Below are 13,608 nucleotides of genomic sequence, written 5' to 3'. Positions count from 1 at the left end.
CAAATATACTTAACTTCACATTGGCTGATAAACAACTATTTTCATTGTATTGTGCGCTGTTTACACAATACTTAATCATTTTAGTTTACCAGCTGAATGCGTCAGTTAATTTCATTATCTACGTAATATTTAGTCCAAAGTTTGCAAATGCTTACAAACATTTGTTTTTATGTGACTCAAGAAAAAAAAATACATAATTAGCACAAGTAAAGGTGCTTCACATTTTTTTAAAAATTGTTTGTTTTCTTGCTTTAAAAATGTGTAATCATATTTGATTTACGCATGCTTTATTACTCGTTGCTTTATTTTAAAGACTGTGTAAGTATTTAACTGTTTACAGTCAGATTACTGCGTTGTAAATAAGCAACTACATTTCTGATGTTCATACGCAAGAAATTCAATTTGAATTTGCAAATTGAATGTATTTACACTAATAATTTTTTTCTAATTACATGAACTAGCATTCTTCTTGATGTCCATTAACACAGCTTGTAGTAGTGTAATATCACTATCTTGATTCTGGAAAATCAAGTTAAATATTATATTCTTAATATAATTTTCTGTAGGGAACAAAGCAGTTATACTACAATGTAAAAAAAAAATAGATTTACTGCTATTTTTTGTTACTAAAACAATATGCAGTTCTTGATCTAAATCATGTATGTCGTATCAAAAAAAATATACAAGCTCGATCTCAATTTCTGTTTGGATTATCTAAAAATAGATGCTAATTGCATCATTCGCAAAGTGACGAACCTGTTTGGATTTTTTACGGACAAAAAGAAACATCCCAGTTAATAATCTTACCTTGGTTAATTTTTCTGATTATTAAAATAAAACGTATTACATGGCCCTAAGCGACCCATGTGAGCCTTTGGGGGCCGAAACAGACAATTTTATTTGCAGCCTAATCGCACCTTACCAGGGCGCCAGAGGACACGCTTGATTCAATTTAGTAAGCGTTTGTAACGCCCCATCCTATCCATTGTCTATCAACCTGTTTAGACCGAACGTATTCACCATAGCGCTCACGGGAAAGACCAGGGCGCTAAATCGCATAATGCCGGGGGGCCGCCCATGCAAAATTAAATTTCTCCGCCCACACCACCCACCCACCCTTATTCCCTCCTCCCACCCCAGAAACCTTCTCAGGAGTATTCATCAACTCCCTAAAATGTTATGGCACCGGGATAAATTGTGTCGAACCGCAATAGTCTTTTATTTTTAAATACCGTATATTAAGAAAAATCCCACCATTCCGTGGCGGCGCCCTTGCGAAATTAAAATGATTTTTTTAGGGAACCCTTCCCTGGAGTGTTCTAATCAAGTCCCTAAAGTTTGATGGCTATCGGATGAACGTTGTGAGACCGCAATCGAATTTTATTTTTATATACCATATATACAGGGAAAACAAATTGCGCCCTGCCAGGGCGCCACCCCTGCAAATTTGAAAATGTTTTTAGCGCAAAAACCTCCCCAGGAATATGCTCAACATCCTCCCAAAGTGTCATGGCGATCGTGTGAACGGTGTCACAGCAATTCACTTTTATTATTTTTATATACCGTATAGGGAGAAAAAACGCACCCTCACGTGGCGCCGCTCTTGCGAAACTAAAATTTTTTTTTTTACAAAACCCTTCCCCAGAGTGTCCCAATCAACTCCCCCAAAGGCTCATGGCTGTCGGATAACGGTGTCAAACCAAAATCGACTTTTATTTATATATACCGTATCTAGAGAAAAATCGCACCCTCCCGTGGCGCCGCCCTTGCGAAATTAAAAATGATTTTTTACTGAGCCCTTTCCTGGAGTTTTATAATGAAATCCCCAAAGTTTCATGGCGATCGTGTGAACGGTGTCACGGCAATTCACTTTTATTATTTTTATATACGAGATATAGAGAAAAATCGTACCCTCCCGTGGCGCCGCCTATGTGAAAATTAATTTCTAACATAACCCTTCCCCAAAGTGTTCTAATGAACTCACCAAAATTTGATGGCGATCGGATAAATGGTGTCAAACCAAAATCGACTTTTACTTTTATATATCGTATATAGAGAAAAAAAACAAATCGCGCCCTGCCGGGGCGCCACCCCTGCGAATTTGTATTTTTTTTTTCGCAGAAACCTCCCCAGGAATATTCTTAACAACTTCCCAAAGTTCAACGGCGATGTGATAAGAGGTGTGGTAATGCATAAAAGACACACACACATTGTTTTATATATATATATATAGATTTATCATGATTTTTTTTTTTGTTAGCCAAAAATTCGATGGCGATCGGATAAATGGTGTCAAACCAAAATCGACTTTTACTTTTATATATCGTATATAGAGAAAAAAAACAAATCGCGCCCTGCCGGGGCGCCACCCCTGCGAATTTGTATTTTTTTTTTCGCAGAAACCTCCCCAGGAATATTCTTAACAACTTCCCAAAGTTCAACGGCGATGTGATAAGAGGTGTGGTAATGCATAAAAGACACACACACATTGTTTTATATATATATATATATATATAGATTTATCATGGTTTTTTTTTTTTTGTTAGCCAAACTTTTGTATTGCGTTTATTTTAATATACTAAACTAATGTATGTTTCAAACTAAATTTTATTTGCAGCCATTTTCTTTATAATGTACTGTTTACTCTGTTTTAACATGATTCAACTATTTTTAAATTTAATGGTATAAATTTCAAAGGAGACATATCTATTTTAATTTTGTGTAATATTTAATAATTAGTTTCCTGCTGTTTAGGTAATTTCAATTCTAGTTTAGTCATTTTTTAAAGCTCAAAAGTACTTCACTTAGAAATACATGAGACTATCTCAAGTAAGGTAATTTAGTTTGACAAGCAACTCAAAACATTACAGAGCTTTGATTTGTTTAAAATTTTTAGATAAACTATATTCAGACATGAAAACTGTAAATTCATTAGAATAGTATGTAAATACGCAATTAATCTACATTATTCGTCATACATCATTAAAACTATCAGTTGTTTTCACTTAATTGATCACAAGTGTTCGTAAATTATGCTAGGATATATTATGATACAAGTTTGTGTAAGTAGTGTAACATTCATTTGATGGTTGCTCTTATATTTAGTTTACGGTTTTTTTTTTTAATTTGCTTAACACAAGAAAGTATGAGTTTTGAGGTTGATTTTTGTAGTTTGATATATATCTTTAAAATAAATGGAGTTTTTTTATGTATTTCTAATCAATGTAACAACAATGTAGCTATTAAATTCAATGAGATGTGTATATAAAATAAGTTGTTTATTTAATTGTGGGTGACTTGTCCTTTATCATAAATCCCTAAAATTCACCACTTATAAAAGAATGTTTATAAGCAACCGATTTTTTATGTATTTTAATTGTTATAAACTTCTCCTAATAAAATATGACTTCAATTTCAATATGAAAAAAGTTGGAACATGGTTAAATACAAAACAAATAATAGAGCCTTTATTTTGTAATTCATAAATTGGTTTACTCAATGATTATAAAAACAGACATATTTGAGCAAAGCAACTCTAATTTGAAAACAACTTAATAACTACAATTAAAAATAGAATAAAACTTCCTACATTATTTTTCACGCCTATTTCTTCAAGGCGACCTCCAAATCTTAACTTCTGAGCATGTAGTTAATACCTACATGACTCATGTACATTCAAACAGCTGTGACGATTACCAGCAATTGATCACATAGAGCAGGGGTCTCCAAACTACGGCCCGCGGGCCGGATGCGGCCCCCGAGGTCATCTCATCCGGCCCGCAGAGTCTTTTTGTCCTCGGAAAAAATGTTTGTTGTAGTGGCTGAGGAACTTTGCCCAGAAAATTCAAAACAATTTGAAAATGTAGCTTTGGGTGCAAATACTATTGCCGGCCGTGTTGCAGACATTGGTGAAAACATTGTGGCTCAAATAGCAAGTTTCGCCATTTTTGAAAATTCTAATGGATTATTCGCTGGACAGCTGTTCCACCTCACAACTGCTTGTGTTCATTAGAGGTGTGGATGAAGACCTAAACATAACACAAGAGCTGGCTTCCCTACATAACATGTATGGCACTGTTACCTGAGAGGTTATATTCAATGAGTTAAAAACATTTGCTGATTATAACTAGGAATGGACTAATTTACTTGACAATTGATGGAGGAAAGTACATGAGTGGCATATAAAGAAATGGTTGGTTGGACAAGCGAATGAGAAAAACATACTGTACTGCAACCAATGTTCCTGCACTGTATTATTCGCCACCAAGCATTGTGTGCTAAATATATGGACACTAGCTGTGTACTAAATCCTGTGGTGAAGATGGTGAATTTAATGGGCTCAACCATAGGTAGTTCAGAGACATGTTGAAAGATGCAAACGCAGGATCGCAAGATTTACCATATTACACAGGAGTAAAATAGCTAAGTTGTGGGAAAGTTTTGTGCAAAGTAAAGGCGAACCGCGGCCATTAATGTCTGATGAAGAGTGGGTATAGAAATAGCCCTCTGCTGTAGACATAACTAGTCATTTAAATTTTCTGAACCTAAAACTACAAGAGAGGGAAATCTAGTTTCTGATCTATACGCCCACCTAAATGTCTTCAGATCCAATGTGGCCAGTTGCCCAGATGAGCTGAATTGCAAGCAGATGACCTCCTTAGAGACAAGTTCAATGAAGGGCAGGTGGGTTTTTATAAGATTTTGCCCAAGGAAGACTTTCAGAAAATTAAAACTTTTGCATTAAATTACCTTTCAAATTTTGGAACAACATAGGTCCTACCTGTGTGAACAAACGTTTTCAAGAATGAAATACCTGAAGAACAATATGAGAACAAACTTCGACCTCGAGTGTGTTGTCGGCCCCCGACAGTGTTTCTTTTAGACTTTTTTCTCCAGCGTGGACGACATTTGAAATGTGTATATATTTATATATGAATTTTATTTCGTTGGTGGGGGGGGTGGGGGTGGAGAAAGGGAAGATTTTCTTCGGGGAGGGGCGACCGGAAGAGATTTCTGAAAGAAACTCTGGCCCCCGAACTGATATTTGATAGTTAATGCGGCCCTCGGGCTGAAAAGTTTGGAGACCCCTGACATAGAGGATGCTAAATAAAGCTAAATTTTCTACATTTTTATAATCCTCCTCTAAAAAATTGGCTTCAGTTGTTTAATTTGTCCATAATTAATGCAAAATTAAAGGGAAAAAAAATTCATTTTTTTCTGTTAACAAAAAAGCTTTCATTTTTAAAAATTAAAAGTATTAGCACATGCTGTGCACACTGAAACAGTATGATCTTGACTGATTTAATTTTATGTGGTACACTTTATAGAGCTTTGGAGGTTTTCCTGACTGTCAAGTGGTTAGGAAACGTTGCAAGATTTTTATGCTGTGATTGTGGCAGGAACATCTGTTAATATGTATAATCATCTCAGTCCAGTATTTACTCCAATGTGGTCTGCAACACGTTCAACTGTATATGGCGTTCAGCGTGAGGCAAATGAACTTGTGGCAGTATTAAGTTGGAAGAATCTACAAATGTCATCATGCAGTTAACATTATATTATGTTATCTGCAATTGATACTATAATCTAGAATGTAAAAAAAATCACAGGCCACCTTTTTATGTACTTTCTTGCAGACTCTTGATTGAAGTTGAACTGTAAAAACAGAAATTTTCAAGTAGTCTTTGTAATACTTATCATCATTGCAACATTATGCATGTTAGTCCTTATTTCATTGTTGTTTGGAGCCAGATTTGTAGCTTACCAATATTGAATCCTTTCTAAAGAAATATTTTGACTCCACTGGTTTTATTTATTTAGGATCCTTGAATTCATCTGGTAATTAATTTTTCTCAATGTTCCTACTACATTTTTTTTTTTACACAAAATGTTACAGATCTCTGTGTCAGTAAAAAATAGTTACAGGTTAAGTTCTGCCATTTGCTGAAGAAAGGTTCACAAAGCTTCATAGCTGTATTGTGCCCCAGATGAAGAATGAGTCAAATTTTACCGAAGTTTGATTGAGCTGTGAGAGGATACATGGTCTCTACATCAACACTTCTGATAATTTTAAGCTGCTCATCAACTGTTACCAAAGGGCCAGAAACTTGTGCCATTTTCAAAGCTTTCACGAATTCTTTCCGAACATACTGTATAGAAGCAGAGGCATCACTGCTACCTCTTTCAGATCATGTTGTATTAAGGAGAAACTGCAATGAAGACAGTATCAAACTGTGAATGAAATAAGTTACACATTTGATACAGTGATAAGTGCTGTTGAACCTACATTAACAAATTTAAATTGTAATGCAAACAAAAACACTAGACAAGGGAGGCAAAGTGTGTTGGATATTATAAATGTAAAATTTGGGTTATCTCTCATCTTAGTCCACAGGGTAAGATAATATCCATTACTCTTGTTACTAAAAATTTAAAAATAAAATAAAAATAATCTTTCATGATTATCAAATCATTTTCCCTGTACCCTAATGGCTACATTTGATATAAAAATATATGTATCATGAGTTGTTTTTATGTTTCTTTTTAAATACTAGACTTAAATAAAATTTTAAAAAGCCTACTTCATTCAATTTACTTCAACTTCAAGTACTTTAACTTAAAATATTTTCTTGTAGTTTTAAAAAAATATTTTGAAAAAAAAAAGAGCAACAGACTTGAGTGTTAAAATAAGGTGTTTCTGTTTGGTTTCTTTAAAGCTTGACTCTTGTATGTTATTAGAGGCTATTAACTTACTCATACTACATAAAGTGCAGGTTTATCACTATAGTGTCAAATACAAACTTTGCATTGTTCTATTCACTGTAAGCTATTTAAAATAATTGTTCAAGTAAATTTAACCAAAGATTGGGTGTAAAGTTTGTTGGTAATGCAAAAAGTTCTTTTTGCTTTAAGCTGGTATATTCATGGCCTTTTCTTACTGAATGTTTAAGAAACATACATAAACCAATGAAGTTCTAAAGTAAACTTTGAATCATTTTGGACTAGCCAGTACAATGTCGAAAAATTGACAACTGCTAATTAAACAAACAATAAAAATGTATTTACTAAGGTAAGCAAATATTAATAAAAATATAAACCTGAAAATAAAAAAAAAATAAAAAAAACACAAGACCTCTAACATGTCACAATAAAAATTATTAACATAACTGAAGTCAGCGTATACCACTTATAATACTTATATCTACAATCGGATAAATATCACACACTTACTTGTCTCAAACTGTTATCCACATGTCTTCAATATGCAGTTTTACTTTTCTCACCAAACTATACTATAGTTTGAATGGCCAGAATGCAGGATAAAGATGACTAATGGCAATAGCCAAAGGTTTGTGAAAATTCTTTTCAACTGCAGTGCAAATAATGTCTTGGTCTGTGCTGTTGCAGATACACAGTACGTAAACAAATTCACGATATACCCTTCCTTAATATCCCACAAGCCACATGTTTTTAAGTGATACTTAGAAGACTTTGTGCCATTACTAGAATTACTAGTAGTGGTTGATGCAGACATAGTCGTTGGGCAAGGCTGACTCGGAGTATGGAAAAACAATTACACTTAAAAGCGGACGTCATATTGAGAGACATCATATTGAGAGGAAATATATTTCACTGACTGGTGTTATTGACTATAAAAATGAAATCAGATTGCCTTGGGGAACTAGTTATGGTCACGGATTATTTTTACACTTCCAGCAGACAGTACTTTCATCAAAAGTTTTGGACTTGATGCAGTGGTTTTGTGTAGGCTTTAGTTAGCCTCATGACCTGTAATAGAACAAAATAAAACACTATAAAAACTTTACACAACACTAATTATAACATGAAGTGAATAACATAAATGATAATTTATTAAAAAGTAAACTTGCTCCCTGAAAAAATGACTGGGTAATACTTATTTTGCATAAAAGGTAAATAGAAAACTCAACCTACTTAAATTCAATTACGAAATGGCTAGGTTTAGTAACAGTAATTGTTACAAGTAAAGTTATTTTTAGCTTTACTTCACTTGCCCCATAGACTGTCAGGTTTGAAAGGGGAACTTAACTTGCTTATAATTCACTTTACAATATTGATAACATTAGTAATACAACTACTAATTATAAAACTTATTGGCTATTTCTAGTATTGCTATTAGACTTAGGTTATATATAGGTAGCTTAAAAATAAGACTACCAGTAACAATCTTTTATATGCTGATGTTTTATAATTTTTAGAAACATAAATGCATCTAGTAGTTTCTGATGCATTTTCTAATCATAACTTACTAATGATGTGATTAGCTGTTTAAGTGGGTTTTTTCAATATACATTACACAGTAATGATTCAATTTAAATAGTTTTAACAGCTTCTTGATTATTGATATACTACCCATCCTTCTTATTAGCCAAAGAATCCACCCATATCTACCAATCTATAAAAAGGATAGGAGCCCTTACCTAGACCACACATTGTGTTCCCCGTAAGTTTGAGGTTGCTTTTTGAAAAGGTGCCGTTCTTCCAGCAAGGAGAGTTATCACAACAGTTTGGGCCATATATCAGGTGCCTTAAAACTAATGCATGGCCTTCAGTATCTTCACCTGAAAATACATATCACATGTTTTAGTCAAAATGTTGATGCTTCATCAAGCCAAAAAAAGTAATGCACCTATTCCAAGTTGGCTGTCATTTCATGTAACAGTAACATTTATAGCCAGCAGGTCAAGAGAAAAGTGGTTTTCCATACTGTTAAACTTTAAAAAAAAAACAACCTATAAAGATGTAAGTTTATGTTATTGATTGCAGCATAAATTAGCACTCACAGCTAATGTCAAGAGACTAGCAGTTTACTTTATTGTGATATACATAATGCAAAAATTGTAGTTAAGGGTTCCCTTAAGCATTATAATTATAAAATATGACAAGATCTGATTGCAATAATTGCATTATGTTTTCAATTACACTATTTCTAAAATAATCTATTAGGCATAATACTGAAAGTTAATCCAAAAGAATAATAAAGTAATTTACTAATTAAGATGGGTTCATGTTGATTAGCCTGCACTTAATCAACCTAGGACGATTTAGAATTTAGGTCCTAGATCATTGAAATAAGCTACTTGAAAGGTAAATAAATTGGATAAAAAAATCCAGTCTGCAGGCCCTAAACACATCATTTCATTATTATTATTTATGCTTTGAGTTGAGAAACTTTGCAATTAAAAATTGCCGGTTATTTCCCCCCCCCCCCCCCCCCAACTAAACATGGCCTAGGCCCTAACATGCTGCTGGCACTGCAGTTTACTAGACTAGAGTTTAGTGAAGTTTAGTAGTTGTCTACTATACTAGTCACTTGACTCCTAGACTAGACTCTAGACTTCAGACTTATACTTAATTATACTATTACTATAGTATAGTTACTATAGAATAGTCAGTATATTTGTATTATATTATTAGGCCATAAGGTCTATTTAAAATGTAAAATAAAGATGTATCTAAGCGGTCTTAAACATTATAAACCAAAGGTGGAAATTATTAATTGAACATTCATGTCATGTCATGTTTGCCTGTCGTCCCTACTGGGACATAGGCCGCTGACAAGAGCTTTCCAGACGTCTCTGTCCAGGGCTAGTCTCTCCAACTGTCATAAATTCTCCATCGGGAGATCCATTTTTCCCCTGGTCCGAGCTGTCTTTGTTTCTCTCTGTCTGCGTTTCTGTAGCGGGTAATTTGTTTTACGAGATAAGGTTGCTGACCTTATGCTCAACCCCCAACCTGGAGGACCAGGGTGCTAGCTTTCGTCTGACCCCTACCCGCGCAGACCTTCCCAGCTTGGTTGAACCTGCCAGGAGTTAACACTCCCGCTGGTATAGCTCTGGGGGTCGTCAGGGTACGCAAGCTGCCAAGCCACGACAAGGCCCTAGCACCAGATGACAGAATTGAACATTGGTTGATTCAATTCACCTAGTAGACTGTGTGGGATCCAATCTTATTAATATAAGAAATATCAGTTATAAATAATTTTACGAGTGTGTTCATTCTATTGTAACAAGCTGAATGTGTACACTGATAGTCTTCATTTATTTCATATTCCATTAGTTTATCTTGCTAAAAAATAAAACATACCCTTGTAAACAAAGGCCTATATTTATTTGCTTGATACCCACTCACACTCAAATAACGATTGTTTAAGGAGGGGGGGGGGACGACATCTGAGCTAAAGACCTTTGAGTCGGGTGCTAATTGAGTAAGAGTTGCTTTTGTTAAGTTAGTGTGTTTTGATTTTTTCGAATATTATATCTAAAAATTAAGTTGAAAGTATGGTTGATAAGTTTGCTATGTAATCCTGAGGTACCTTTTGCTTTTCTAAACGTGGTACGGAATTGAATCTGCCCTGTCCACAAATAAAGTCACTCTTTTTTTACACATATTATTCCCCTTCCCCATACATAGCTTATCCTCATTGTTGCCAGATGTTTTTCCAGACCCCATATCCCCAAGCTTTTGTAAAATATTATCGCAACTGTACAGTGTGGTCTAGTAGTATGTAGTACGCCCGCTAACTAAACTGATAAATCGGTATCCGGCCTGGTGATCGTAGGTCATCCCACGACCAAACTGTCCCTCACATTTAAAACCAGGGGGCAAGATGTCTATTTAAAACTGGAGGCCAAAGTCAGACAGAAACCCTCGTGTCTAGCGTCTGTCTACATAGCTGTGTGAAATGCTAGATTCTTGATAACGTTGCTGCTTGTTTCGCGCCAGTTATATTCAGTTCATCTAACGAAATCCAAAGGTTACCTCTTAACTAACATGCTTCCGATAAGTCAAAAACACTCATATATGTTGCACTGTCAGTACTGATCTGTCTCTGATATCGTTTACCTAAGAATTAGGAATGTTTATTTTGTTTTTACTCAGCCAGTTTCTTTTATTTTTACTATTACTTATTACGTTTGAGTTAAATAAACGATTTAGGCCTAATCAAGCCAGTGGTCTATTTTTATTTAAATAACTTTTAATAGACCACTTTTAAATTAAATAATTTATTAATATCTTGGTAGAGATACTCACTCTAATCTCTATGCAGTTGTAAATGCATTAAAAAAATACTTATTTGAAAATTATAATTGTGCGCCTACGCAGAGTTATTTCCCATTCGCCTTTTTTCTATACTCTTGACGTGACCAATTTTTGTTTTATTTTCCATAATTGTCCCCGCAATTTTTACCCTAAAACTAAACCATCACATCTAGAGAACCGTTCATCAAACATAAAGTTTAAAAATTGGTATCATTTTCATGATTTTGCAACATTTAGTCCCCTTAATACAACCCCGTCATTATTGTCATTTTTTTTTTATTTATTTAGGCTACAATTTTTAAAAATTGAGTGCAACTAGCTAAACTCCTAGATTCTACTAATTCTAGGTCTAGAACGGTAGAACCTAGATCTAGATTTCTAGATCTAGATCTAGAATTCTAGATTCGGGTAATCTATCGTTTTAGGTACGTAAAATCGCCCGCGACTAGTAATGTGAAAAACAGGTGACTCCTTACATTTTAATAATTATTTCACATTTTGAGGAGGATTTATGTTTTGAAAAATACAAAAATGTTTCCGTGTTTCATTTATGTACCTGTTTTTAAACAATTGAATTAAAACTTTTCAGTAATAAATGAACACCAGCGATGTTTCCAACAGATGCAAACATGCTCATTTACTATAGCAGCCATCTTGTTAAAGTTTTATTTTTATAGACTTATAGCGCGAGATTCAGGCGGAAGTCACTCTATTTTAAAATGGTTGCTGTTTATATAGCAAATCTTGCTTGCAGACACTGCTGTTTACAGTTAATTTCTGGCCTATATTAATATATTTAGCCATTGATTTAGGTTTATTATTCATTTATCTATAATATTTGACACAAACATATCACAATATACTTCTATTACAGCCTTGACAATGAGGTAACGTTTTCGTACATTAATAGCCGCGGGCGATTTTACGTACCCAAAACGATAGATTACCTAGATTCGTCCTACTTCCTAGAATCCTAGATCTAGATCTAGATTCTAGATGCTACCTTTTTACAATTCGTTTTAATTTTTTTTTTAGTTCTAGATCTAATCTAGATCTAGATCTAGACTAGTTTAGATTCTAGAACTTGAGTTAAACCAAAAAACGTAATCTAGATCTCTAGGCCTAATGGTTTACCAGTAGTTTTCAGTAATGAAAATGTCGATCTCATTATTTTTAGATTTTGTTTAAATTTGTTACCTTAGCTTGCCAGATACAGATTTCATGATTATGTCAAAAATCCATGCCAAAAAAAATAATATAAAAGTTGTAAACGTATTTTATTCTACTGCACAGATAATTAACTTAGTAAATAGGTCCAATCGATGCATGCATTTAGTATTGAACCATTCTTACATAGCTCATCCATTCGAATTCAAGGTCTTGAATAAACAGAGAAACTATTACACATAGACTACCAGAGTTTCTTCCAGGCATCTCTTTGGGAAGGGGTGGGGCGAAATGGAATTTATATCGAAAATATATACTTTTAACAGTGTCCAAAAAGAAAATTTCAAGTGCCCCCCCCCCCCGGAGAAAAAGTCTGAAAGAAACACTGTAGACTGTAGACTACGTTTATTTAGCAATATAGATGGCTGTCTTTTTTTTTATTTAAGTCTATGAATTTTCCAAGAGGCCTTTAAAATAATTGTGTTAAAAAAACCCGATCAATAGCTAATTGCAATTTGCGATCTCTAAAGTATATTTATCTCAGTAGCGTACGCAGGGGGGGGGGGGGGGGAGCAGGGGGAGCGGCCGCTCCCCCTATGGCCATTTTCAGCAAAGTGGCGCCTTTTTGGAAACTTTTTAAACTCAAATTTTTAAACAATGATATTTGTTAAAAAAATATTTTTGGTCGGCACATCTATGTAAATCACAAGATTTCTTTTCATGCAGCAATTAAGCATTATTGTGTTAGTCTAGTAGTGTCTACGTTTACAACGCGTATTAACAGCTGCATCAGTTTGCTATTCTAAAAATAACCATTACGATGCATTGCAATGTTTAAAAAACCTCTACGGGTAGTACCACATGGCAAGAGGGGTGTTAAGTTTAAGGCAACTGCATAATGTATTTGCTTACGAATAATTGAATTAGAAAATGTTATACATAAAACTTCACACATAATTACTTTATATATACAGTTTGAATCGTGTGATTAATTTTTTTTAAAATTACAATACAGAAACAAATACAACTGATGTGGCACCTCTATTTAAATTTACTGATGAGCAAACTGCGTAGTGGTGGGGAAATTTTGACAAGTTCAACAACGTCAACACTATGAAGTAGTAGAATTCTTACAGTTTGGGCGATAGTGATTACGATTACAAATTAAATGAAACAGTTACAACCCCCCTCCCCCATGGACCCCTCTGTAAAAAAAATATTGTCATAATACCACTGCTACTTATTTAAAACTATTTCTGTAATATATATTTGTGTAATATATATTTGTGTAATATACATGTATGTTTAGAACAGTCATCTAAAAACTGACTCTATGTTCACTCTGAGTTGGTTATCTTC

The 13,608-nt window shown here is 34.1% G+C and overlaps 1 long non-coding RNA gene across 1 annotated transcript; it reads right to left on the bottom strand.

Moving 5' to 3' along the window:
* Positions 1-3,472: 3,472 nt before the first annotated feature.
* On the bottom strand, positions 3,473-12,272 carry LOC131935650 (uncharacterized). The gene is made up of 4 exons (XR_009385963.1): positions 12,217-12,272; positions 8,460-8,600; positions 7,231-7,788; positions 3,473-6,231 (listed from the first exon to the last, which is right to left on the bottom strand). It is a non-coding gene; the product is annotated as an uncharacterized LOC131935650 (long non-coding RNA).
* Positions 12,273-13,608: the final 1,336 nt, after the last annotated feature.

Source organism: Physella acuta, unplaced genomic scaffold, assembly GCF_028476545.2.
Source record: "Physella acuta isolate Inbredline_101_S28 unplaced genomic scaffold, ASM2847654v3 ptg000151l, whole genome shotgun sequence".
Lineage (NCBI taxonomy): Eukaryota > Metazoa > Mollusca > Gastropoda > Physidae > Physella > Physella acuta.
This window is presented reverse-complemented; position numbering and strand designations above follow the sequence as displayed.